The sequence below is a fragment of the Dermacentor andersoni genome, chromosome 11, assembly GCF_023375885.2.
Source record: "Dermacentor andersoni chromosome 11, qqDerAnde1_hic_scaffold, whole genome shotgun sequence".
Taxonomy (NCBI): domain Eukaryota; kingdom Metazoa; phylum Arthropoda; class Arachnida; order Ixodida; family Ixodidae; genus Dermacentor; species Dermacentor andersoni.
In genome coordinates this window covers 33208733-33234459 of record NC_092824.1, presented here as the reverse complement: position 1 = coordinate 33234459, position 25727 = coordinate 33208733, and the positions used below count along the sequence as shown (strand labels likewise).

At 44.0% G+C, this 25727-nt stretch overlaps 1 long non-coding RNA gene across 1 annotated transcript; it reads right to left on the bottom strand.

The window, feature by feature from the left end:
- Positions 1-556: 556 nt before the first annotated feature.
- LOC140214217 (uncharacterized) lies at positions 557-25228 on the bottom strand. The gene is made up of 3 exons (XR_011891139.1): positions 25152-25228; positions 14487-14564; positions 557-890 (listed from the first exon to the last, which is right to left on the bottom strand). It is a non-coding gene; the product is annotated as an uncharacterized lncRNA (long non-coding RNA).
- Between the last annotated feature and the right edge of the window lie 499 nt (positions 25229-25727).

The window sequence follows — 25727 nt, the reverse complement described above, 5'->3', positions numbered from 1 at the left end:
CCGCCTGAGTGCATTCGAAAGTCAAGGTATGGGGACATGTGAGCTTACAGGAATTGGTTAGTATTGCTTTGGAAATAGCGTGAAACATCCGTTGTTTTAGTCAATGCTTCCTAATGCTTTAAGGAAACTGCAACGGACACAGAGATCACATTCGGTAGGAATGGGGGCAGTGTTACGGAATATATTCAGGGAAAGCATACTAGATTAATTAGGATCTTTCCAATAGTTCTTGAGCGCTCGGTATTTTTCCCCTATATTCATTGGTTATACGAGGCGCCAGTGGAGCCCTCTGTGAACTAAACGAGTCACCTTGTTTATACTGCGTGTTTATAGGCGGTGGGTTTTGGGTGACCTGCAGACAAAGCCTGAAGGGCACGTGTATGTGTGTTATCACAACCTTTGCAGTAAATTAAATACTCAAGCTGCAGTGTGCATTACACACCGTTTATGAACCATGTTTGAGTAACCTACTATATCTGAAAATCTAATTTAGGCATTGAGATCGAATATCGTGAAAACAACATGGCTGATGTCAATGCTTAGTAGGTGCTAAGCAGGTTGGCTCAGCCTCCTTCGTGGCATATGTGAGGTCCTGACTCCGTCAATTCCTTCTGCCCTGAAGCAAATTATTTGTGAAAATAATTGGGATGCTGACCCAGTAATTAGGTCCTTTAGATGCAGGTAATCATTACTAAACGTTTTATTCAGTAACAAGAAAGCATGGTTCGAAAATAATGCTTGCTAAGCGGTACTGGTCTTGCATGTATCATCGTAGTACTTGTATTTTTTTTCTGTGCACTTGTCGTAAGCTTTTTCACAATCGTTCGATACAGCTCCACTTGTTTCGTTCACAGTGCTGTCTCGAACACGCATTTCACATTCTTCCTTTCCTAGAAAAAAAAAAAAAAGAAAGGAAAGGCATGACGTTGAATAACGCGATGAATTTAATAGAAGCGCTGTCATAAGCTGGACTTTCATGTCAACTGAAGGATCAAAGGCTCTTTTAGCGGTTCTTAATACTACTGTCTTGCGTCAGCTGTCTACATTCCTGCTTGGCCATTTGTTCTTATTCTCGCACAACTTTATTTACTGTCGCTTTTGACAATGTTTCTGTTTTCTTGGCACCCATTAAAATAAAGCACCAGTAGTTTTGCCTACTAGATCATATGCCCAACCTCCCCTTTGCTAATGTCGGCTATGTCATCAGCCACAGGCCTCTCTAATCTAAGCAGACCTTTTCTCCGTTTGATCAGGCGAAGAGTAAATGGCACGACGCGAGCCTTTCCTCCTCTCTGGCTTCTGCCAGCCGGCGCGCGACACTGCTTGTACGTGGAGCGATTGCGCGCTGCGGAACAATTTGGAGGAGTCCTCCTCGTTCTCTGGGAAATTTACGTGATGTCAGCTCACATGAGGTCGTCGGGGAAGCACTATCCAAAGCTTTTGGGGAGGCACTAATTAGAGTATGCGAAAATGTTTCTCGGCTGCAGAAATAGTCGACGTGCCTCATCAGCTGCGTTTTGTGTATGTCTTTTTAAATAATTTTGACTACACCGGTTTTCACACGACGAAGAACAGCAGCGTGTATGAATTGCTAAAGTGAAGTGAAGATATCTTCTCATTATCTGCTCGCTTGGTGTGGGAACAAGGAGATAGGAGTGCTCGTGCACTGCCAGCCCAATTGGAAACCGGAACCATCTAAGCACGAATAATTATAGAATATTTTGCTTAAGCGCCAACATTGTCCTCATGCATTTATAATTTAGTAAACTTGAAATTTATATGCCATGTCTGTTTGAGCCTACTGCATGAGGAAGATGGCCTCACTCAACACAGCGATCACTTAAACCAGCATGACACATGGGCTTTCGGCCTCTAAAGCAGTAATATCGAATAGATATCTCATAAAAAGAATGCGACGTCTATTTGTGAGGACACAATTTTCACAAAACGGGTGTGTCTAGTAGAGGATGGGGGGTAAACACACTGAACAACACAAACATTGGTTTTCTCTTCAGGCCTATGAATTGTGAATCACGTACGCTTCTCTACAGTGGTCAATCAGCAGGTTTGTTCGCAGCCTTTATTGAAAAAAGAGCAAGGGCTAGCAGCGCAATGAAACCACATTTATAACCCATGCAGCTACAACTGCTTCGGCCGCTCGCGCAGGCTGTATCCTGCCGCTCGACCACTCGACAAGTGTCAATCACACTGTACATTATGATTTTATTACTGACCAAAACTATGGACGAAACCACGTCCAACAAACGAAGTAGCTGTACAATGTATTTACATACAACAAATAACAACACGACAACATAACAATATCCACGCTGTCACGATTTTAAAATGTGTGTGGTTTTACTTGCCAATATGGCGATGCCATCTTGAGTCATGCCATTTGGGGGACTACCGAGTAATTTCGACCAGCTGAGATGATGATCGCGTTTGTTTCTTAAATACTCATTGGTAGTAAACTACAGCTTATAACTGCATGACAATGACACAGTAAGGGCAGATTTAGGAAATGATTTTTAAAAAAGAGTCACCGGCCTGCGCTTCCCATGCCGCACAATCACAGAGTAAGCTGGAGAAGCGACTCCATAGGAGCTCAATTTTCAGTACCACACACTACAGTCTTCGCGGCGAAGTCTCTCCAAACTTTTTTACCACAGCGATCTGAACCATCCGCTCAGCGTCGACGGCGAGCTCTGGCTTGAGCTGCTCTTTGGACAGTGGTCTGCTCAGCTCGACGTTGTCTGGTTGCAGCTGCGCGAGTAACTCTACCATTCGCTTTTCAGCAGTGGTTTGTGCCTTCCAAGGAGGCGCCATAACGTGTACCTTAGAGTAAAGATAGGTATCCAGACAACGTGGTGCGCGTCACATCCCTTGACCCATGGCACGGCACAAGATTGTTCATGACGACGATGCGTTTATTGGGACCCCCTTCGATACGGGGTGATGACAAATAGTCATCTAGCCTGCTTGAAGTAACTATGTCCGGCTGCACGCAGCATGCAAAAAGCCTTCGAGAATGATAATTATGAAGCGATACTTAAGAACCTATAACATATGGATGCAGTAAGCCGGGCGTATATATACGTTACCGCCGTCTTGAAGGACATAACAGCCACGATAAGCATTGGCGGCATCAATACTCCCCAAATTAATATAAGAACAAGAGGCACACCAGAGGAACGGTGTTATCGTGTTTCTTATTTAACTGCACTTTAAACGGTCTCCCGGAGCAGCTGGACCAAAATCCACTCATGTATCACGCTATGCATGCGGATGACGTGACCCTCTGGACGAGAGAAGCTCACACGGAGGAAGTCAGACAGGCACTACAAAAAGCGGCAGATCGAGTACAAACTTTCACTGATGTTAACGCCCTGAAATGCACATCCGCGAAATCGGAGCTCTGTGTGGACAGCGATGTTACTCCGAGCAACAAAACTAAGTTAAAAGTCTTAGTCAATGGGGAAATTGTACCACGTGTCGACATAACCAGTACTACTAATACAAGAGAAAAATAAATGTCAAGAAACCATGAAGAGCCTAGTAAGCACCTTCAAACAAGTTGTAGGACTATTGTAAAGAACAACCGGAAAAAAGTTCGGGCTAAAATAGAAGGAGGCACGTAGGCTGATTCAAGCATACTTCATTGCAGAATTACATATACATGCCCCTTCCTCCAACTGACGAGCTCTGACGTCAGCAAGATAGGCGTCCTGCTCCGTAGCCTCTAAAGAGCAGCCATAGGCCTCCCCACCTGATTATGCAATGACAAACTCCTGCAGCAAGGGCTGAGCAACACCATTTCAGAAATCATACAAGCCCAAAGCGCGACGCAGTAATGGAAATTCTAGAGAAGCAACTGTTAACACTTTCATGGCCGCGCCTATTCCCGCCTACAGTATGTTCTTGGTGGTACAAGTTCGAATTTTGTAGCCTATCCGAGCGCTTCGGACAGCTAGCGCAATCTAGCGGGTTAAAGAGAGACTATTTTATCAGTTTCGGATTTGTGTTTATCTTTTCCACAGCCGGGGATGTTTAAAGCGCCGGCATAGTAGTGGTGACGAGCGCTCGTTGTTTCCGAGATGGCATCTACGTCGCGCGTGTCCGCCCCACGGATACAGCGAGCTTCGGCGGATTCCGACGCATCTGGGCTCGAATTTGCGGTTGATCGTAGCAACACAGACTCGGAAGACGACTGCGATTCGTCGGACTTCAGTACGGACGACGAAAAGGCGGCAAACCACCCCGGAACATCGACAGGTATCCGCCGGTGAGTTTTCCTTTCTTCTCGGACCGTGTTACCGTGTCGTAAGGATTTCCGGCGTGTTCTAAACGTCACAGTTCTTATCTGCAGGGTCTCAACGTCGTTCGGACGGGGCCATTTGCCGGTGGCCGCGCAGAGAGCGGAGTTTTGTCCACGAAGACCGCCGGGAGTGGGCCTTGGAATCGCGCTCCGGAGTGCTGCACGGCGGTTTGTAAGAGCCGTCAATTTCTTCCTGTTGTTTTTTACCCCCGAAATCATCGGGCAGATATGCAACAACACAAATAAGTATGCGTGGATGCATATTTTCGAGAAGCCCACGTACAGCGAGAGAGATAAATCGTGGAAGGAAGTCACTCAAGAGAGGAGATGCTCAAGTTCATCGGACTTCTCGTATATATGGGAATCGTGCAAGTCGCATGCGTGCATTGTTATTGGAGCACACGCAAATTATTCTCAGGGCTTCTTCCCCCTACAGTGATGCCAAGGAAACGGTTCAAGGCGTTGCTTGCCTTCCTGAGTGTGTCTAATACAGAGAAGACCGTCGTATCACATTGCAAGCTCCACCGCATATCGTCTCTTCAGCACGTCAACGATCCTTCCGCGCTATTTTTTCAACCGTGTTGGAACCTCGCCGTCGATGAGAGAATGGTCAAATTAAAAATGTCGGTCCGGATTCGCCAGCACATGAGGGATAAAGTGATCAGATGGGGTTGCAGATTATGGCTTTTGGCAGATTCGGAAACGGGGTACACTGTTCAGTTCAGCGTCTGTACGGGAAAGCGCGAAGAACCTAGCGTGCGAGGTTTGGCTTTCGATGTTGTGACCGGCTGTGCGAAAATTATCTTGATCAGGGTTACATATTTATTTAGACAATTTCTACACTTCCACATCTTTGTCTATTTATTTACTGGAGCGCAAGACACTAGCGTGTGGGACAACGCGGAAAGATCGGAAGTGCTTTCTAAGTGAACTCAAAGACACACAGTGGGAAAAGGAGACAAAAAGAGGGGACATTCGATGCTGCGGAAGCAGAATGTTTTGTACCTACAATGGAAAGACAGGCGGGTTGTGAATATGATGTCTACCGCGCTCACAGCGAACAAATTCGTGCTTGCAAAGGGAAGAAAAAAAGTCGGGAATACGTGGGCAGAAGTGTCCGTGAAGAAGCCGGTGCTGATCAAGAAATACAATGTGGGCACGCTTGGAGTGGATAAATCCAACCAGCTCATCGGATCCTACAACGTTCTTATGAAGTCCTTGCGTTTGTGGCAGACACTGTTCTTCCACTGTATCAATATAGCTGTAGTAAAAAGCTTTATAATGTTTGACGAGAATCGTCAGCAGCATCCAGAAGTCCCAGAAATATCAAGAAGTTTGCACTTCGACCAGTTTGCCTTCAGGCTAGAACTAATCGACCATGATGATGATGATGAGCTGCGTCTTTCTACGATATGATGAGCCACGTCTTTCGGACCCCGCAGTTGCGCCTGTTGTTCCCTCTCTGAGTGCACCTGAAGTTCAACAGCATCAACCACAAAAAATGGAAAGATGTAGAAACTGTAAAATGTGCTATGAAGAAAGAAAAGTCGAGCAGAAAACAATTTTTTTTTTGTGAAATATGTGCAGCTAACCTCTGTTTCACTTCATCGAGAAACTGCTTCGCACGGTGGCACGATATACTCTAGGTCTAATGTTTTCCTGTGTACCTTTGAACTTTTGTAGATACAGAGCTAATATTTGCAGGCTGATTTCATATGGCCCTTTTGTTGAAAAGGTATATTTAGATTTTTCGAAATATTTTTTCATGCAAAGCAGCATTGATGTTTTTATCGATCTTTCTCGTTCTTGTAGCGCTATTTTTGTTTTGACAATTTTTTTCGTAATATTGTTAATAAATATGTTGTTTGAAATTAAAACCATTGGAAAGATAATTTCTTCTACAACTTGCTAGCGTACACATCAACATGAATTATTTCCTGTGGCAGGAAAAAATAATTCCCAGACTACCCGAAAACTACCGATTTTCCCGCGGTCATGAAAGTGTTAAACCCCACCCCACACACCGGCCCAGACAAAAGATCCAAGATACCAAAGGAAATTAGAAATAAAATGAAAACTTGCCCTGGCCAAAGAACATGGATGTTCATAATGCTGGCTGACGGCGAACCAGAGCAGAAGCCATGCAAAAATCACTTGCAGATAAACCAACGGCGTATACAGAAGCGTCATCCGTCGGAGTAGGCAAGTATGCGATCGTGCGGGTAGATGCGAGTGGCAGCACCCTGTAGCCTGCAACCATTAGGGCTGAATCTACAGCGGAAGCCAGGGAGGCGGCCGTAGCGCGTGCGACCCGCGTTGAAGGTACCAGGTTTATTATGATTGGCAATCAATAGCTTTCGGTGAGGCTACGTCGGTCTCCGTGCAAAAAAAATAATATTAGCAGGACCGCAATCGGTAGTCAAACTACTATTGGTCCCAGGTCATGAGGGCAATCCCGGCAATGAAACCACTCACGTCGCAGCCCGCGCAATCACAAACCAGGCGAAGGGGTACATTTACTAGGGAACCAAGAAAAAAAGCACCGTAGCTACGTAAACCATCTTAAATAGACTGAGAAAGGATAGTCGTCAGTACCCCACACCCATGCAATACTTTTAAGTCTCCGTAAGAAGGGCGCAAACTAGACGTATCTTGAGCCCCTTTGGAACGGGGCCGTGGGTCTAGTCACCAAGCTCTTGTCATTATATTGCCTAATGCCCTACCTATGTCAAAAAAGAAAAAAAAAATAACAAAATAAAAGAGAAAAAGCCAAAAAGAATTTCCATCACCAACATTTCTGAACGCCAATTGGGAAATTTATTTCTGTACGCCTCCGTTGTTTGTCGTTTGCCTATTTTGCTGCCACGAATCTTCCAATAACGTCTTACTAAGTTTGTTTGCGAACATGTTTACTTTCCCCCATACTCTCACTGAACTCCAAGGCTTCGAGAAGACCAGAGGTGCCTAAATCGACCGCTCAGCAGGTATCTTCACAATATAACAAAACATGCTCCGTCCTTTCCCTACCTTCACCGCAGTAAGCACATGCTTCTTCTTCCTTCTTATATCTCGCTTTATAGTTGCGTTTTCTAAGACATCCCGATTTCGCTTCGAAAGGTAATGAGCTTCAATTTGGGTTATCATAAATTGAATCTTTCTTGATTTTTTCCCTCTTAATTAGTTACTCATAGTGGGTCTGTTTTCCATTGCCGCCACCCATGAGAATATCTCAGCCTCTCTGACTTTCCGCTTGACGTTCTTTGTTGCTGTGTTGCTCACCATACAGGACGCATACTTGCTGGTAAGCTTCCTAGTTCTTTTCTCCCACTGCGAATCAATGTTTCTTCTGTACAAATATCGGAACACTCTCCCAGATCATTTAATTTCTTCCATCCTCCTCAGTCGTTCTTCATAATTAATATTACTGTGACATTCTCTCACTTCAAAACTTCTCCAGCCCATATCACCCTGCACAGCTTCATTTGTAGTCTTCCCATGAGCGCACGATGTGACGCGCCCCACTGATTTTTGGTTGCCATCGAGTACTGAACGTACCCCAGACTTTGAGCATACAACCGCACTGCGAAATGTAGGTCGTGGGACGATTACACCTTGCTCCATACCCCGGAGCACCTCATGCCTGTTGTAACCCCATAGCTCTCCCTGTTTAATTAGGGCCGCATTTTCTTCCCCTTTACTGTTATTGTTTTTTTCTGCGTTTGCATATTTCTATTGCGTTCGTTTATCCATAAAGCAAGGTATTTATATTCTTTTACCCAAGGCATTTCCTGGCCCTGAATTGACAGTCTGTTTACTTTTCACTGAATACCATAACACCTGAGTTTTTAACGTTAGTTAAATTTCTGACGTATATTCTCGCCTACCTGCCCCTGATATTATCCAGACATTGCATATTACTTTACTTGTTAGCTAGCCACAGAATGTCGTCCTCGTAAAACAAACCTGGAAGCTTATACTCCACTACAGTGACAGCCTGTTTCTATGAGAAATTAAACAAGATATTACATCCTTTTAGCGCAATTTCTATCGTTACCATGTTCACTGTAAACAGGTGAGGGGTAAAAGGGCACCTCTGCCTTTTCCTCGCTCGTCATCCCTTCCCATTCAACGCGAACGCTATTTTTCTAGGTAAATCTCTCTCAAAAGCGTTATCCAATCGTCGCTTGAGACTTTCTCTTCCAAATTATTCTACAGTATGTTGCGGTATACGTTGTCATACGCTCCGCTAATGTCATACAAAGCCAGATATAACTATCCCCTTTCTACTCTTGATATTTCAAGGACAAATAAGTTATCCGGACTCCTACAGATTCCGAAGCGGTTCTCAAGTCCTTCCAATATTTCCTTATTCTCTGCCCATGCGTGCAGCTTTATTTTAATGGTCTGCATTCCTAACCGGAATATTACCGATGTAAAGAGCAATGGCCTATATGTGAGAATTCTGTTTTTTTCCCTTACATTTGTAAATTAAATTCATGCTACAACGTCGCCAGCTGTGTGCTATTTGCCCAGCGTTTAAGTTTTTTTCTATTGCTTTCAACAGAGCTTCCGCACTTTTTGGTCCATGTTAATTAATCAGCCTAACGGGAACCTCGTTTAGCCCTGTGGCTGTGCTCTTCTGAATTTGGTCTTCGACATTCATCCAGTTGAAAGTTGTGAGCGCCATCTCATTTTCCATCTGGTTCTCTTTCAGCCTCTTTCTCCCTCAAATACAACCTCGTCAGTGTCTTGAAAAAATTCGGCTGTGATTTTTCGGATGTAATTTAGTGAAACTTCGCCTTGCAGTTCGTTTGCATCTTCCTCTAGGATATGTAGTTGTATTCTCCCAGAATTCCTGCCTAATAAGTATATGTTGTTCGAAAATATTCTTGGTACAGCCTTTATCCTCACGTATTTCTTAGAACCAACGTTCAATTTCACCTTTTATCTTTGCTTGAAATTGAAGCTGCTACATGGCGTTCCGTCTGGTGTTATAATGTGCGACTACAATACAAGCTGTGCACGTAGTGATACTACGCGGCGCGCATCGCACATCGTTAGGCTGAATGACGAAGCCATTAGCCTGTACGCCTTGACAGAAACGCATCTACAAGATATGAAGCAGCCGAATGCTATTGACAACTGATTATGGGAAGGGTGCAACAGAATGATTGGGTCAAAGAAAGGCGGAGACGTAGGGATGCTATCTACCTGAGTTCTGAAAACACCAAGGCTGCACATTTCAGCTTCACTGTTTCCATCTGTATGGAGGGCTTGGGTGTTAATTTTTTTAACATACTACGTGTTTCCATAATATTATTGCCTTGAAAATTAGGATATATAATGTGCAAATGCCTAAGCTTATCCTTAAATGCAGGCTTGTCAGTTTAGAGCGTTCATAAGTGACAATTATTTTGTAAATGACACCACAATACTAAAATATGCAGGTTTGTCTTGAGCATGTAGCTATTCCTGGAAACAATTATTCGCTAAACGGTATTAGAGTATGCTTCTTAAAACGTTGTACGGCCCTGTAGTGCAGCCTGAATGTGTTTCCACCCCTCTCTCAGGTTTGATTAGATTAAAAAAATTATACGCAGAGAATGCAGTCGGCAAAGTGAAAGCTGTGGCTATTGGAAATCACTTTATGTTTCCCGCAAGGGCTATCAAAACTTTAAGAGCTCTCCTGGCAGCGGTTTTGTAAATGACACCACAATACTAAAATATGCGTGTTTGTCTTGAGCATGTAGCTATTCCTGGAAACAATTATTCGCTACAGGCTATTAGCCTATGCTTCTTGAAACGCTGTATGGCCCTGTAGTGCAGCCTGAATGTGTTTCCACCACTCTCTCAGGTTTGATTAGATTAAAAAAATTATACGCAGAGAATGCAGTCGGCAAAGTGAAAGCTGTGGCTATTGGAAATCACTTTGTGTTTCCCGCAAGGGCTATCAAAACTTTAAGAGCTCTCCTGGCAGCGGTTTTGTAAATGACACCACAATACTAAAATATGCGTGTTTGTCTTGAGCATGTAGCTATTCCTGGAAACAATTATTCGCTACAGGCTATTAGCCTATGCTTCTTGAAACGTTGTACGGCCCTGTAGTGCAGCCTGAATGTGTTTCCACCACTCTCTCAGGTTTGATTAGATTAAAAAAATTATACGCAGAGAATGCAGTCGGCAAAGTGAAAGCTGTGGCTATTGGAAATCACTTTATGTTTCCCGCAAGGGCTATCAAAACTTTAAGAGCTCTCCTGGCAGCGGTTTTGTAAATGACACCACAATACTAAAATATGCGTGTTTGTCTTGAGCATGTAGCTATTCCTGGAAACAATTATTCGCTACAGGCTATTAGCCTATGCTTCTTGAAACGCTGTATGGCCCTGTAGTGCAGCCTGAATGTGTTTCCACCACTCTCTCAGGTTTGATTAGATTAAAAAAATTATACGCAGAGAATGCAGTCGGCAAAGTGAAAGCTGTGGCTATTGGAAATCACTTTGTGTTTCCCGCAAGGGCTATCAAAACTTTAAGAGCTCTCCTGGCAGCGGTTTTGTAAATGACACCACAATACTAAAATATGCGTGTTTGTCTTGAGCATGTAGCTATTCCTGGAAACAATTATTCGCTACAGGCTATTAGCCTATGCTTCTTGAAACGCTGTATGGCCCTGTAGTGCAGCCTGAATATGTTTTCACCACTCTATCAGGTTTGATTAGATTAAGAAATATATATGCAGAGGACGCAGTCGGCTAAGTGAAAGCTGTGGCTATTGCAGATAACTTTGTGTGTCTCGTAGGGGTTGTGAAAATGTCAAGTGCTCTCCTGGCCGGGAACTCCTAAAATATGCCTTTCACAGCTCAATAAACCGTTTTATTTATTTATTTATTTATTTATTTTCAATACTGCCAGTTCCATCAGGGACCATAGCAGGTGGACATACGAAAATGAAATACATGGTAATAAACGTGCACGTACAAATTGCGTGTCCATAAGCCAAACAAGAAATACAAAGGAACAGGGTAGGAATACATAAAAAAAACAAATATAGATATCGCATATCTAGGAGACATGCGCAGCAATACAGAGAATACATCATGGAAAAAAAAACAGCAAACGGGAACAAAAATAACAGTACACACCTTCACAATAATCAGAATGGCTTAGATTAGTTGCAAAGCATATTATGTGAAGAAGACTGCATTACTGATTGCTTGATATTGATTCTAACCGTGATGTGAACTGAGATAGTGATTCTGCAGAAATCACTGAAGGATCGAGGCGATTCCATTCCCTTATCAATAGGTGGAGATAAGTGTACATGAATGTGTCATTATGGCATGGATATTCTGTTAAAGCGTGTGCATGTTTATGTCTCGATGATCGTGACTGTGAAAAACATATGTATTTTGTTAGGTCCATATTATAATAGGTGTGAATGAAATTAAATAAAAATTTGAGCCATGCTTGCTTCGCTCTTGATGATAGCGTCACTAAACCCGAAATAGCTGCAAGGTTAGTGGGTGAATCTGTGCGCCTATACTTGTGTGTAAACCGCAGCGCTTTTTGCTGTACTTTTTCCAGTTTCGTTATGTTAGTTACTGAGTGGGGAAACCAAACTTTGTTAGCGTACTCCAAAACCGGTCAAACGAAAGTAGTATACGCGAGAAGTTTAGTCGACGTTGGTGCGAGGCGGAGACATCTTCGGATATAAAATAGCTTGCGTAATGCCTTCGAGGTCACGTTGATAATTTTCGCGTCCCATCACAGGTCAGAAGCTAGAGTGATGCCTAAGTATTTATGCTGGGGATCTTTTGTTAGCATTGTGCCGTTAATAAAGTACGGAAAGTCATAAGGTTGTTTCTTGTTGCCGTCATGCAAATTGATTTGGTTGTGTTTATCGTCATTTGCCATTTTTTGCACCATTCATTTAGCTGGTCTAGTGAATTGCTAAGCGAAACATGATCTTCGCAGGTGTTGATTGTTTGGTAGATGATGCATTCATGAGCAAACAGTTTGATGTTACAGTCAATATTTCCGCTTATGTCGTTAATGAAAATTAAAAATAACAGTGGCCCCAACATGGATCCTTGGGGGACGGCTGATGTGACAGGCACTGTCGCAGATGCCACATGCTGAAATAGTACGAATTGTGTACGGTTTGTGAAGAAATCTGTTACCCAGTCTAAAATTTTCGACCATTTCCAATAATACCTCGCAATATTGTTAATAATTTACTGTGGCATACGAGGTTAAATGCTTTCGAAAGGTCTAATAGTATTATATCAGCCGGCTACAGTTGTTGATATAAAATGCGAGGTCGTGCACAACTTCCGTAAGCTGCGTGACGGTTGACAATCCATTGCGGAATCCGTGCTGGTGTGGCATTAAAAAATTGTGAGTGTCATGAAAGTTTGTTAGGTGTTTAAGGATGATATGCTGGAGCATCTTGCAAGCGGTGATAGTGAGAAATATTGGTCGATATTTAGAGGGTAATGATGTGTCTCCTGTTTTGTATATTGGGATGATCTTTGCATTTTTTCAGTCGTCGGGTAAGGATGATTGCAACACAGATTTTTGAAATATAAGGCCCAAGTATCGGCTGCACCATTCTGCGTATCTCTTTAGAAAATGATTTGGAATGTCATCTGGTCCGCATGATTTTTTAGGGTCAAGGGTTAGCAACATGTTAAGGATAACCGCGTCAGATATGATTAAAGGGTCGATGCGCGATGTTGAACTGCTACTCAGGTCTGAAAGGTTACCGTCATCTTTTGTGACGTTCGAGTGAAAATAGTTATTGTACGCATTAGCGTTGTTAGTTTTTTCCTCAGGAGACAAGTCCGATAACGTGTCTTTAGTAGGGCGGAAACAGTTCCAGAATTGCTGAGGGCTGTTTGTCAGAAAGTTAGGCAGCGTTACATGAAAATAATGTTCTTTAGCTTCTTTGGCTGTCTGTCCAAAATCTGCTAGTGCGCATGCTAGTATGTTAGTTTTGGATGGGCATGATCCATGCTTTTTACTAGAGTTACGTATCCTTTTCGCATGACGCTTTGCGTGGATGACTTCCCGAGTTATCCGTGGGCTTGTTCTTTGTGCTCGCTTGTTTTTTAACGGAACATAGTTAGTTACGCAGTAGGAAACCACATTCTTAAAATGAAGCCAGGTTGTGTTCGCATCGATTGACGTGTCGGAGGTTATTTCAGTAAAGGCTTGAAATTCGTACGCAAGGTGGGTTAGAATGCTTGCGTCATCCGCCATCTCGAAGGTTGGTACTATAGATGTACTACAACGCGTTCTTATCGAGCAGTCCAGAGGCAACAAGCATAGTGGTATGTTGTGATATGGAATACCTTCAATAATTTCTGTCTGTGCTTGGTGCTCTGAAAAATGATCACTGATTAATATAAGGTTAAGGATATTGTTTGTTGAACCTTGCTTACGCGTCCGTTGTAGAATTTTTTGGTGAATGTTAAATGATAACACTACGTCAACCAGAATTAATTATTTAAACAGAATTTTGAATTTCTGTTGGTGTAAAATTAGAGTGGAAGGACAGTAAGCTCGTTCACAATTGTCCATGATGTTACTGTCATCCATTCGTTCGTTATATGCTACCTACTGTCGTTGAAAATCAAGTAATTACAAACAAGCTCCTCTCAGGGAAACGTAGTGCATCTGCCCTTCACCTTTGAAAGAGAGCCAAGCATGCTCGAGTTCACTCACAGCGTAATAAATTTGCTCTGCTAATGTATCCCTACGTTTAAAATAATTGGAAAATTAAATCTAGTTGTTTTAGCTAAAATGTTAGCTATGGCTGACCAGTGGTATCAAGATAACCCACAAAATTTGCTCCAGACGTTTAGGACTCATCCTGCTACCGATGACACAAAGATCTGTCTTTACGAAAAAAAAAGAGTTGTTTTAATCCTGCGAAACGACTCGACGTCAAGCAAATAAGGGAAGCTAATTAGCCTTGCCAATCTGTGAACATTGTAGTCATGTTGGTCAGGGTGCATGTAGCCTCGTAGTTCTTAGGTTGTCCCTGGCTATACATAAACACTTCCAATGCGCGATAGTCAAACATTTTTTAATAGCAGGCTTGATTGGACAGAAACATGTAGAATATGCTAGACGTCTCTTTAAAAAAAGCACAGCAAAAGTCACTCACCTTGTGCTTGGAAAGCGAAAATTCCGCACCACAAATTCGTGTGAAAGTACATTAGTCTGTAGGTTACGCCAGGAATCCCTGAAAAAAAATCGCACAGTTTTGCCATCACACAAGCGTGTAAAAGTAGCCATTGGAGAAATGCGTTCACTGTTTTGTCAATTGACATTTCCAAGTAGGCTTACATGCACGCTGTTTAACGCGATTAACGCTCTTTGTTAAATTGGCCCTCTATGCGGTATTTATTTCACCTCTTTCACGCCCCAGCTTGGGTCACCCGGTATACGCCACTGGGTCTGTGCAGGCATCGCGCATGCCACGAGAGGACTTGGTGGCGGTGCAGCTAGATGGAGCAGCGTGTCCAAAGGGAAGCGCGGGATATGACGCCGGCAGCAGTGCGCGCCTCACACAAGGCGCACTTCGGGGGTGGCAATAGTGTTTCGCTTATTCCTTCAATGCTAATTGATATGTCCAGCTTTATCGTAAGATGGGTTCTGCCAGAATTTTTCTTCGTACATAATGATCCTGAACATTCCATTCCGACAAATAGCAAGAAAATACTGAATGGCACGGGCGCATTGATTTCGTCATTGACCCCATGGACTAATGATTATAATGTTCTTGTACTATCCTGATTTTAAGACACGCACACACGACTGCACTGCTGTGTTGTGAACTATTTATGAAATTTGAGTAATTATTGAGAGTTAGAGAGTAATTGAGAACTATTTACGGAATTTCGAGTTAATATCGCCCGCATGATTTCGAATACATCACAGAATCAGCTCACGTGAATATAGCGTCAGGAAGCTTCAGCAGTCTATTAAGACACTGCGAACACTGCTATACCGCTGTTATTTCAAGCCTGTGTACAATATGTATTATTATTTCGCATTATTACTCTTTGTTACTATTTTATTGCTGTATACTGCGAGGGCGAGCGTGCTAGTATGGAAAATCTTTCCTTGTACAACAAAGGTGTAGCCTTGTGATGTTCATAAGAAAGCATACGCGAGTGACAAATTCCAAGCCCACAGCGCTCTCCAATATAAACTCTGCGCTGCACTTCATTATTCACTATATCTAAATCATAGCGAAAAGCATTCCTTGCCTATTTAATTCGTTTCGAGCCAATATATTTATTTATCTAGCTTCTTATGCCGATCCCTGGCTCAAGTTGACCTTGTGATTGGACCACAAGGCATATATATACTCCTGGGGAGGAACTCTGTAAGTCCACATAGTGAATATGTCTTTGTCGTGTGCTGTTGTAGTTCTGATTGGCTGTGGTGCTTGGCTGATGCGGACGCAGAGCCCAGCCCAGCAAATCGGAACTTCAGCAGCAGACGAAATGGACGTGTCCACTAGGTGGACTCTTATAGATACCTCTCCTGGTCGTGATGCCGTCGTGGTCGTTCTTTTGAGGTCATTCGAGCCTCGTAATCTTACTCTTGTCATGGTGCCGTCGTCTCGCCATCTACCCCTACCCAGTAACCCAAGTTGTCTAAAACCTTGGGCCAGTAGGTATGGGCTCGTGGGCACGATGCCGTCGTGATCGTTGCGTCGTCGTCAGTCCAGCTTTGTCATCCGACACTCGTGATGCTGTCGTCATTCCGCCATTATCATCTTACAGTCGTCACGCATTCGTTATCGTACCACCATAGTGATGCTGCCGTGGTCAATAAATCTTAGTCATTCCAACTTCGTGATCCGGCTGTAGAAACGCTGTCGTCGTCATGCCTTGTACTCCAACCCAGTGGGCCAAATGGCTTGGGTGACTAGGTATGTGTTCAAGGGTCATAATGCCGCCGTCGTGAAGGCATCGCCGTCATTCCAGCTTTGTGCTCTGACTATCGTGATGCCGTTGTTATCATGCCACCATAATCGCAATCTAGTTATCATGTCATCCTCGTCACCCTCGCGTTTTATCGTTGTCATCATCTGTCTCAAACATGTTGCACTATAACCAGCGGCGTTTTCGGAAAACAATCAAACCTCAAAATATTAGCTCTATTTCTCTATGTGATAATCCTGGCTCACGCATTTCTGACTCAGATGTTTCTGATGCCTTGAACCTTGAATTCTGTTCAATGTTTCCAAAAGAACCTGCCAATGAACTTCCAGATTTCCCATTTGTAGGTGTTCTGCCAATGGAAGGTATAGATTTTGCGCCAGAAGGGGTCGTTAAGGTTATATATAGCCTGAAGTGCTCATCATATGGTGGGATAGACGGTATAATGCCAAAGTGTTAAACATATTAGGTATGTCTGTAGTGCCATCCTCTGTACATTTTTAAGCAATCAGTTGACACAGGCACTGTTCCAAGAGACTGGAAAATAGGCAAGATCATTCTAGTCTTCAAGAAAGGTGATCGGTATTCCCCAGGCAACTACCATTCCATTTCATTCCCTCACATTTCATTAACATTCATTTGATTCCGAAATCATGAAAGACGTCAGCTTCAGCTACTCTCACATTGCTAACATCCTGACTTCATTGAAGTTTTTTCAGCCAAATCAACATGACTTCGGGAAATATCACTCAAGGGAAGCGCAGTTAGCTTTATTTATTCATTATATTCATTTAAACCTCGACTTTAAGATTTGTACTGATGCCGTATTTAGATTTTCAAGAGGCTTTGGTAAGGTTCTACATTCTCGTGTTTTGCTAAATTTATCACGCCTAAACATCCATACACTTGTTCTTAACGGGATTCAGTGTTTTTTTATATGTTAACAACCTTACATCTTCCGTTTCCTCCGTTCTGTCTGGTGTACCTCAGCGCACTGTTCTTGGCCCACTCCTATTTTTAATCTACATGGTGACCTGCCATTCACTCTAACCTATGTAATACTACTTTTCGCTGATGATTGTGTCCTATACCGCCCTATCAATAACGTGCGCCATACATGATATGGCGTATACCGCCATATCAATAACCACAAATGGCTCTTCTGGTTTTGTCCAGTGCCGAGGATATTGCATTTAGCACTGAAAGCAGCGCATCGGGATAGTCCGTGGCCCAATGCGGCAGTCCAGGTGAGCAGGCTGGAAAACTCTATTGAGAATGGTATTCACAGTTGGCATACAAGGGAGAACGACCTTGTAATTACCGGAATTAGTAATAATGGTGTGTGTGGATGGTGCGTGTGATCCTCGGGCGAGGGCCAATGCGCTATTTTCTAGCAGAGCTTTTCGCAGACGTGGCCGTTCGAACTGGATTCTTCTTTCAGGGGGCAGAACATTCACGCTTCCACAAAACAAACATATCTGAGCCCTATGAATGTGTTGTACCGCATTGTTTGTGTCGTTGCATAGGGTAGACGGATAAGCAGTAAATGAGTTGGTAAGGATGGCAAGATTTGATTGCAGTTGATAATGGTTCGACATGGATGACTATGGTGCTATACAGCAATAATGACATATAATGCCAGGAGAAGTTGATAGGGTTGATAATGAGCGTCGCATCAAGTCCGATAAGGTTGATAAGAACCAGTAAGGTTGTTAAGGATAAATAATAATTAATAAGGGTCAGATCAATTTCTAAAAGGTTGATAATGACGAACAACGGTTTATAAGAGTTGATAGGGGTCAGATGGAGTCAAGCAAGGTTTATAACGACCGAAAAAGGTTGTTACAGTTGGGATCACGTCCGATAATGTTGATAAGGATAGGTGATGGTTCATAAGGGGCGCAGGAATTCCGATAAGGTGGATAACAACCGATAACGGTTCAGAAGAGTCGAGAGGTTTGAATCGAGTCGGATAAGGTTTATAACTACCGATAAGGGTTAATAAAGGTTTACACTCATAGGATCCAAAGCGAAAACACGTAACAATGAAAATAATGCGCAGGTTTATTGAACCGTCTACTGCTTTGTCATTTCCGGTAAACAACGCACGTCGCATGGTGTGCATGGTGTGAGCAAGTGGAACAATGTTCACGCATACTCTGTCAACTACAACGGAGTTTCTACCTAATTTTTTTTCAAGGTTAACTGCAGACTTCTGGATGCAATGGGTTGCGTAACCAACTGAAAGGTGGCTTTTGACCCGCTTCAGGCTCAGCGGAGACGCCTTTCTAACCCATTTACTACTTATGCAGTGAATAAATCACATTGTAGACTCTCCTTGCTCTTTATTTCACCTCACCACGAAAGTTCAGGCGTTAACTCTGCAGTCTTCTTGGGATTGGTCTTAGATATTTAGGGGTGAAAGCCTAGTCGGCCTAAGCTACAGTTACACGCAGTGATCTCACGATATCATTGCTACGGAAAATGGTGCCATTTGGCACCGGAACGGCCAAATAAAAAATCTGAGGCAATTTAGCAGTAATTGCGACAGAAATGCGGTAGCATTACGCCGAATTCTTTTGAGGTCCCTAGTTTTTTATTTAAAGCGCGTTCACCACATTGAAAAGTGCTGTTCCGGAGATCACTCGACAGGCATCCTGCCTCTACGAAGAACAAAGTGCAACCCACAGTTTACAGAGCAAATCATGGTCAGTTCCATTATATATACACGCACATACACACTTACACACTCTTCAGGCCTCGCGTTTCCTGTTTACTTCTACCAAACGACAGACTTTCGAGATTTTTGGCACTTTACATGCATGCACTTTTTTTCCACTTTGACACTCGTAATGCTAGCGCATAAAAAATGACACTGCCGGAACGCGCTTCTCGGTGACAGATGAAATCGCTATTGGTTGAGCCGACACGCATGGGCCATTGCCACGGTGAAGAACAACAGGAGCAAGCCCAGTTATGAAATACAGTGGATATATACACGCCAAGGTAGTCTGTGACTGCCATTCTTAGCGATCACCCCATAATAAGAGAAAGATTAACAAATGAGTTCAGCGCGCCACTGAATTGCTCTGTTTGTCCCATTCGCATAAGGATGGTTAGTAGTGAATGATAAAGTTTAATGTGCGGTTGTTGGCGGAATCTTTCAAGCTCTCATGGAGTGAATTCTAAACCACTGTGGTTCACTATCTCGTCGGGATAAACCTCTTCGGCGACTGCTCCCAGAAGGAGTACAGCTACTGAAGTAGACGTTGGTTTTCCGTCGACACCAGCAATCCCAAAGCATTCAACTGGAGGACTGTCCAAGTTAACACACCGCGTTAAATATTGTCAGCAGTGCAGCAAGCTGAATGCCATGGGAAAAACGGCGACCTGCAAAAGAAGGAAACGTGCCTGCGATTGACAATATGCGAGTCAGGAAGCCAGGGTTACAGACAAGGGTGACCTTTAGCTCTACAAACTAAAGAAAGCGGTCAACCCGCGGGACCCTGTGTCATTACTCAAGAATGATGGAAAGCCATGAAACGCAGCTGGGTTATACAAGGTACTGGAGCCCTGCCACTAACATGAATTCACCTCAGCCTAGAGCCATGCGTTTGCCTCCTGGCTTTGACGTGGGCTCTGATGATGTCCCAGCACAGCTTGGCTTTTCCGCTGTTTGTGTGCAGCCACCACGCGCTATGAGAGTGCAGTGTTTACTTGCTCTGTCTTTCCAGCCACCCGCTGCATCTGAACGTCGGGTACATCCACGGAGAAGTAGATTCCACCCCTTGGCCTCCGCGACGAGTACGGCTACTTTTGCGTCTTCTCATTGTAATGTTTCTCTTAAAGTACATTAATTTACAATTTACCTGGCTTGGGAAGAATTGGCGATCAGAGTTAATGGAGAATACCTTAGTAACTTGCGATTCGCTGATGATGTTGCCTTGCTTAATAAGTCAGGAGACCAACTGCAATGCATGGTCACTGACCTGGAGAGCCAGAGCAGAAGGGTGGGTCTAAAAATTAATCTGCAGAAAACTAAAGTAATGTTTAACAGTCTCGGAAGAGAACAGCAGTTTACAATAGGTAGCGAGGCACTGGAACTAGTAAGGGAATACATCTATTTAGGACAGGTAGTGACTGCGGGTCCGGGTCATGAGACTGATATAATGAGAAGAATAAGAACGGGCTGGGGTGCATTTGGCAGGCATTCTCAGATCATGAACAGTAGGTTGCCATTATCCCTCAAGAGAAAAGTGTATAACAGCTGTGTATTACCTGTACTCACTTACGGGAGAGAAACCTGGAGGCTTACGAAAAGGGTTCTACTAAAATTGAGGACGACGCAACGAGCTATGGAAAGAAGAATGATTGGTGCAACGTTAAGGGATAAGAAAAGAGCAGATTGGGTGAGGGAACAAACGAGAGTTAATGACATCTTAGTTGAATTCAAGAAAAAGAATTGGGCATGGGCAGGACATGTAATGAGGAGGGAAGGTGACCGATAGTCATTAAGGGTTACGGACTGCATTTCAAGGGAAGGGAAGCGTAGCAGGGGGCGGCAAGAAGTTAGGTGGGTGGATAAGATAGAGAGTTTGCAGGGACAACATGGCCACAATTAGTACATGACCGGGGTATTTGGAGAAGTATGGGAGAGGCCTTTGCCCTGCAGTGGGCGTAACCAGGTTGTTGACGATGATGACGAACTTACAATTAATATATTTCTGTACACCTCGTTTTTCATCATTGCGTATGTATATTCTACTTTGTGTGCATTCCAAAGCGAACAAAGGAGAGGACACGAGAGCTGCAGGCAGTGTTGGCAATGTTTCAACCAGGGCAGCCTAGGCAATCTCGAGTATGGTTCTCATTGGCACAAATGGCACAGGCGTGGAAGACTGGCTCACCTGGTATGAACACGTCAGTGACCATACAAGACGGGACGCGAGACTTATGCTTCCCAACGTAATGTTCTCCTTCCAAGGCACAGCTCGCATGTGCTATGACATTCGCTAGGAAGATATGACTAGCTAGGAATTCTGCATTTAAAGATGCGTGACGTATTTGGAAAACCTGGCGGTTGTCTCTTATCAGCCAGACAGGTGCTTGCAATACGGGCTCAGTAGCCCACAGAGCCATGTATTTCCTATATACAGGAGAAGCAGGACGTGCTGGCTCTTTGTAAAAAGGCAGACAAAGACACGTCGGAATTGGATAACGTCGGCCATGTGCTAAAGGCAATTGCTGACGACGCATTCAGTTTGCTTTTGTTCAAGAATTGTGGGGCAGTTGATGCCATCCTTGCGATGTGCCTACGCTTCGAAAACGCTAAAAGCCAACGCACTCTTCAGCGATTCGATCACCTGCCAACCACCGGGGCTACTTTAATTTACTTTCATTTCTTTTTATTTCCTTAAAGGTCCCATAGGAGGGGGTATTGCATAAAGGGTGGGTGTACACATGAAAAATTGAAGGCCATATTTTTATTACAAGGTAAGGTAATTTGTTACGGTGTTTAACAATGTGCTAGGACAAGTTATGACTGTGATTTCGTTAGAAATCTTCCTGCATCGACGTTCCAGCGTTTCATCAGCCGTCAAGTACACCTACCGTGACAGACGTCGTCCGTCGGGAATTGGAGGTCATAGCTCCAGCGATCCGTTATTCTCGACCGCTCGACAATCACGACTTGAGCGTATCAGTCATTCCATCTGTCGTCCTACAAGAGATTGCCAACATGGGTCTCCCCAGTCAAGGAAGCAGCCGTCTGCTCCCAAATGCTCCAGTGGTCATTTCAGCTGCACCGAGTCTGCGGTACCCACCCTGCGTTATCGAAACCGAGCTGAATGAGCCCACTGGCTCATCTGTTTCACGTGCTGTCGCGTCGGCCACATCTCTCGGTACTGCCGCAGCCGCTGGTACTCATCCCCATGTCCCAAAGTCAATTTTGATGGTAGCTCGCCATATAGCCTACGCGGCCTATTTTATGCTCGCTCCAATCCTCCAAGCGGTGACGTCCCCGCTCCGTCGTATAATGCAAGCCGTTCGCCTTCGCCTCAAGCTCGACAGTCCCGCTGACCACTGCGTCGACGTTCGCCGTCTCTGTCGTACCCCTGTCGCAACTCGGGAAAATAAATAATGCAGTGGCTGGAGGTGACGCTGCATTGAGGACCCGTACCGAAAAGTGTCCGTACGGTCTAGCACGTTATCTGCACACATCCACCCCGACTCACCCGCAAACGCATGCCCCTCGATGGCAAGCATGTCTAGAATAAGCGAATAGGCGCACATGCAATGCAATGCGGCGAAACAAGGATGAGGGTGACTACATTGACAGCAGACGATTGTTCGACGCTGAACGTTTCCTCACAGCCCGCAGGGAAAGAAAGTGACTAACCATATTATGGTTTTGCTGCAAGCTATTACAAAGTACAGATCCTCTACGTTGTAAGCCATGTACGCAGAAAGAACAAATCTATCGCAACTGAGCACACCCACGAGCGATTAGCCACAAAACAAACAATTAGATAGTAAGCAGAATGAGGAATTTTATTGAAATATGGGGAGCCGCTGCTTCAAAGTGATTGCCAAATAAAGACGGAAAAACAAAATAAACTTATTTTGATATCATTTATAGGAGGAGTGTTTGCACTTCTGAGATTACATTTCTTGCGCCACCTGTCGTACAAGCACGGTATACGCTGCTGGCGCTATTTGTACAAAGCGTAATTCACTCAGAAAGCTCTTACATGTTCTCTGAAGCAGTTTCCAAAGCTTGTCGTGTCATCGACCCTGTCACCGTTCACCATATCTGTCGAAAAAAAATTTGCTCAGCCGCACCGGGCGTAATACACATCTGTTTAAAGCGCGGTGGAAACGGAGGCAACTAAGGCAAGCAGTGGACGCGCAGCCACGTGATCACACATGGCGGCGCTCAGGAGATTCCTGCAAAAGTATTCTGTAAAAAGGAACACCTGAAAAGTCTCATGAAACAATACCAGGATTGCTTTTCTTCGTCATCAAGAGTTCGCTAAGCGCCAATTGCTAAACATCGCATAATAAGAGAACGTTGGGCTCGACCATCCTGTCAGAGCTCCTAGCTAGTTTCGCCAAGACGTCGAAATGCTATAGAGCAGCATGTCGACGAAAGGCGGCGTGACAAAATCAACTACTGGAAAAAAAGCTTGTGGGCGTCTTCTAATGTCTCAGTGAAGTAGATGAAACCCTGCGTTTCCGCGTCCTTTATCGTTGCCTAAACAAAGTCACGAAGGACGTATATCTTCTCCTACGGACAGACTACGCACTGTATTAACTCTGAAATGCGGATTGCTTATATTATGCGCAATGGCTCCTTCGATTTCAAGGTCATGTCGCTCAGTCTTTGCTCGCAAGCTGTGACGTTCCCAAGCGTGATGGAGACGGCGCTAACATGCCTAAAGTGGCCGAGTTGAGTCATCTACATGGATTACGCAGTCACCTTATCCTCAAATTTGGTCGCTTACATCAGGCTGCCTAGAACTGTACTAGAAGTGATCAAGTTACCTGGACTGACATTGAAGCTGCAAAAGTGCTGCGTCGCGTACAGAGAGCTCCTGTTCCTGAGACACGTCATCAGGGAGACCGTAGTGCGTCCCCACCTGCCTAGTACAGCTGACTTAGACAAATTCACGCAACCTGTCGACATCGCAGTCGGCAGATTCCTTGGGCTATGTGCCGGCTATTGGCGCTTTGTCAAATGTTTTTTTCTGCATAGGGGAGACACTGACTTTTCTCGCGAAAGCAGACGTCGAGTGCAAGTGAGAAACACCACGTGTCGGAGCATTCCATGAGCATTAACGACGCGTGCTGTAACGATCCAGTGCTCGCGCAAGGCGACGAGGACGCCGGTACCGAAATCCATACTAAAGAAAGTAGCCTAGGCAGCGTCGGTGTGATAGTATAAAGACGGAGTTGAAAGGGCCACAGATTTCGCTAACCAGTCACTATCGAAAGACGTCACTTATTCTACGATGGAAAATGAGTGCCCTCACAAATATTTTGGCTACGGCAAAATTTTACCCTTCCCTTTATTGCAGGCCTCTAAAAGTCATAAGCGGCCATCGTGCATTGTTTCGCCTAGCGAATGCCTAGGATATCGCCTCCAATCAGAAGAGTTTTGACATTGCTGTAATCTCGAAGTCTGGGTTGAAACTGTGACGCCTACTGCTCCCCCCACACCTCTACTCAACCACAACTGCAAGAAAAAACAGGCCGGTAATACCTTCACAGGAACAACCAGCGCAGACGACTTCGCTGATTAGCAGTGAGCAGACCCTGAATTACTAAGCCTTGTGGAATGGTGAGACCACCTTTGTGCTTAGAGCATTTATGCTTCGTAGGAATTGTCTTCGTTTTGGTTGCAAAAGGACGCCCCCGTAAATAAGAACATCTCCCCAGTTCGTACCAACTACCATCTGCTTGGGCCTCTAGCACTGCGGGCAGAAGTACCGCAGGCCCTTAATGATAATTAAGAGATCACCGAGACATCAGATTTCAAATATGGACGAAGTTTCTCGCCACTATGGTTAGGCTTTTTGTGTGGCTTGTCTTGCTGGACCCAAGTTCCCTAATACAATGTTAACTTCTCATTGCCCGCATTTAGAAATGCCATATTCTTACCGATCACCTAAACGAGTGAATATACACGATGTTGCGAATATTGTCATTATCTTGTTTTGCATTTTGCTGGTGTTCGACTAAGGATTGTTCTCGATGGGCGAAGAAAGCTTGAGCGAACAACTGCGAGACCTTCGTAGAATTCCGTGAGTTTCGGCATTTTAATGCCTTCATATATCCGATAGGTTATAGCGGAGGCATCTTTGTAAGATGCGTCTTACCTTGTTTTCCTTTGACAACTATCTGGGGATACTTGGTGTCGGACTTGAGAATTGCACTTTGATTTTCACAGTGTCTGAAGAAAAAAGAGGTTTGGTCTTAAAATAGCTACAAATGATATAAGCAAGTTAATGTGTTACTATACCAACACCTATCTATTGCGGAACTTTCTGAGAATGCTTTTGTGATATCCAAACAAAAAAGAAGTTGACTTACCTTCGTCTACATGTTTTGATAAAACTTGACTAATGAAGGTACTATAGGATGGTTTCCAGATGCGGCATGTTGTGTGACATTTTATGTGCTTCCTGAGTTTTGTCGTAGACACATATTTTCTGATGTATTATGCATGGAATGGCTTGGCTGCCGTGGTCGTTCCTTTAAAACACGGTGTATAATTCTCTCTACACTTTTACTGCATAAACAGCATATTGTCCCTAATGTGCACCTTTCAGAATGCATTGTCTCGTTTTTCTTACCTTAAAGCTCTAGTTTAGACATCCTCATATCTGTAATTAAATGAAATAATCTTATTATTATAGGGATTATCTTCAAGCCGCAGCTAAATCGCTCGTAAA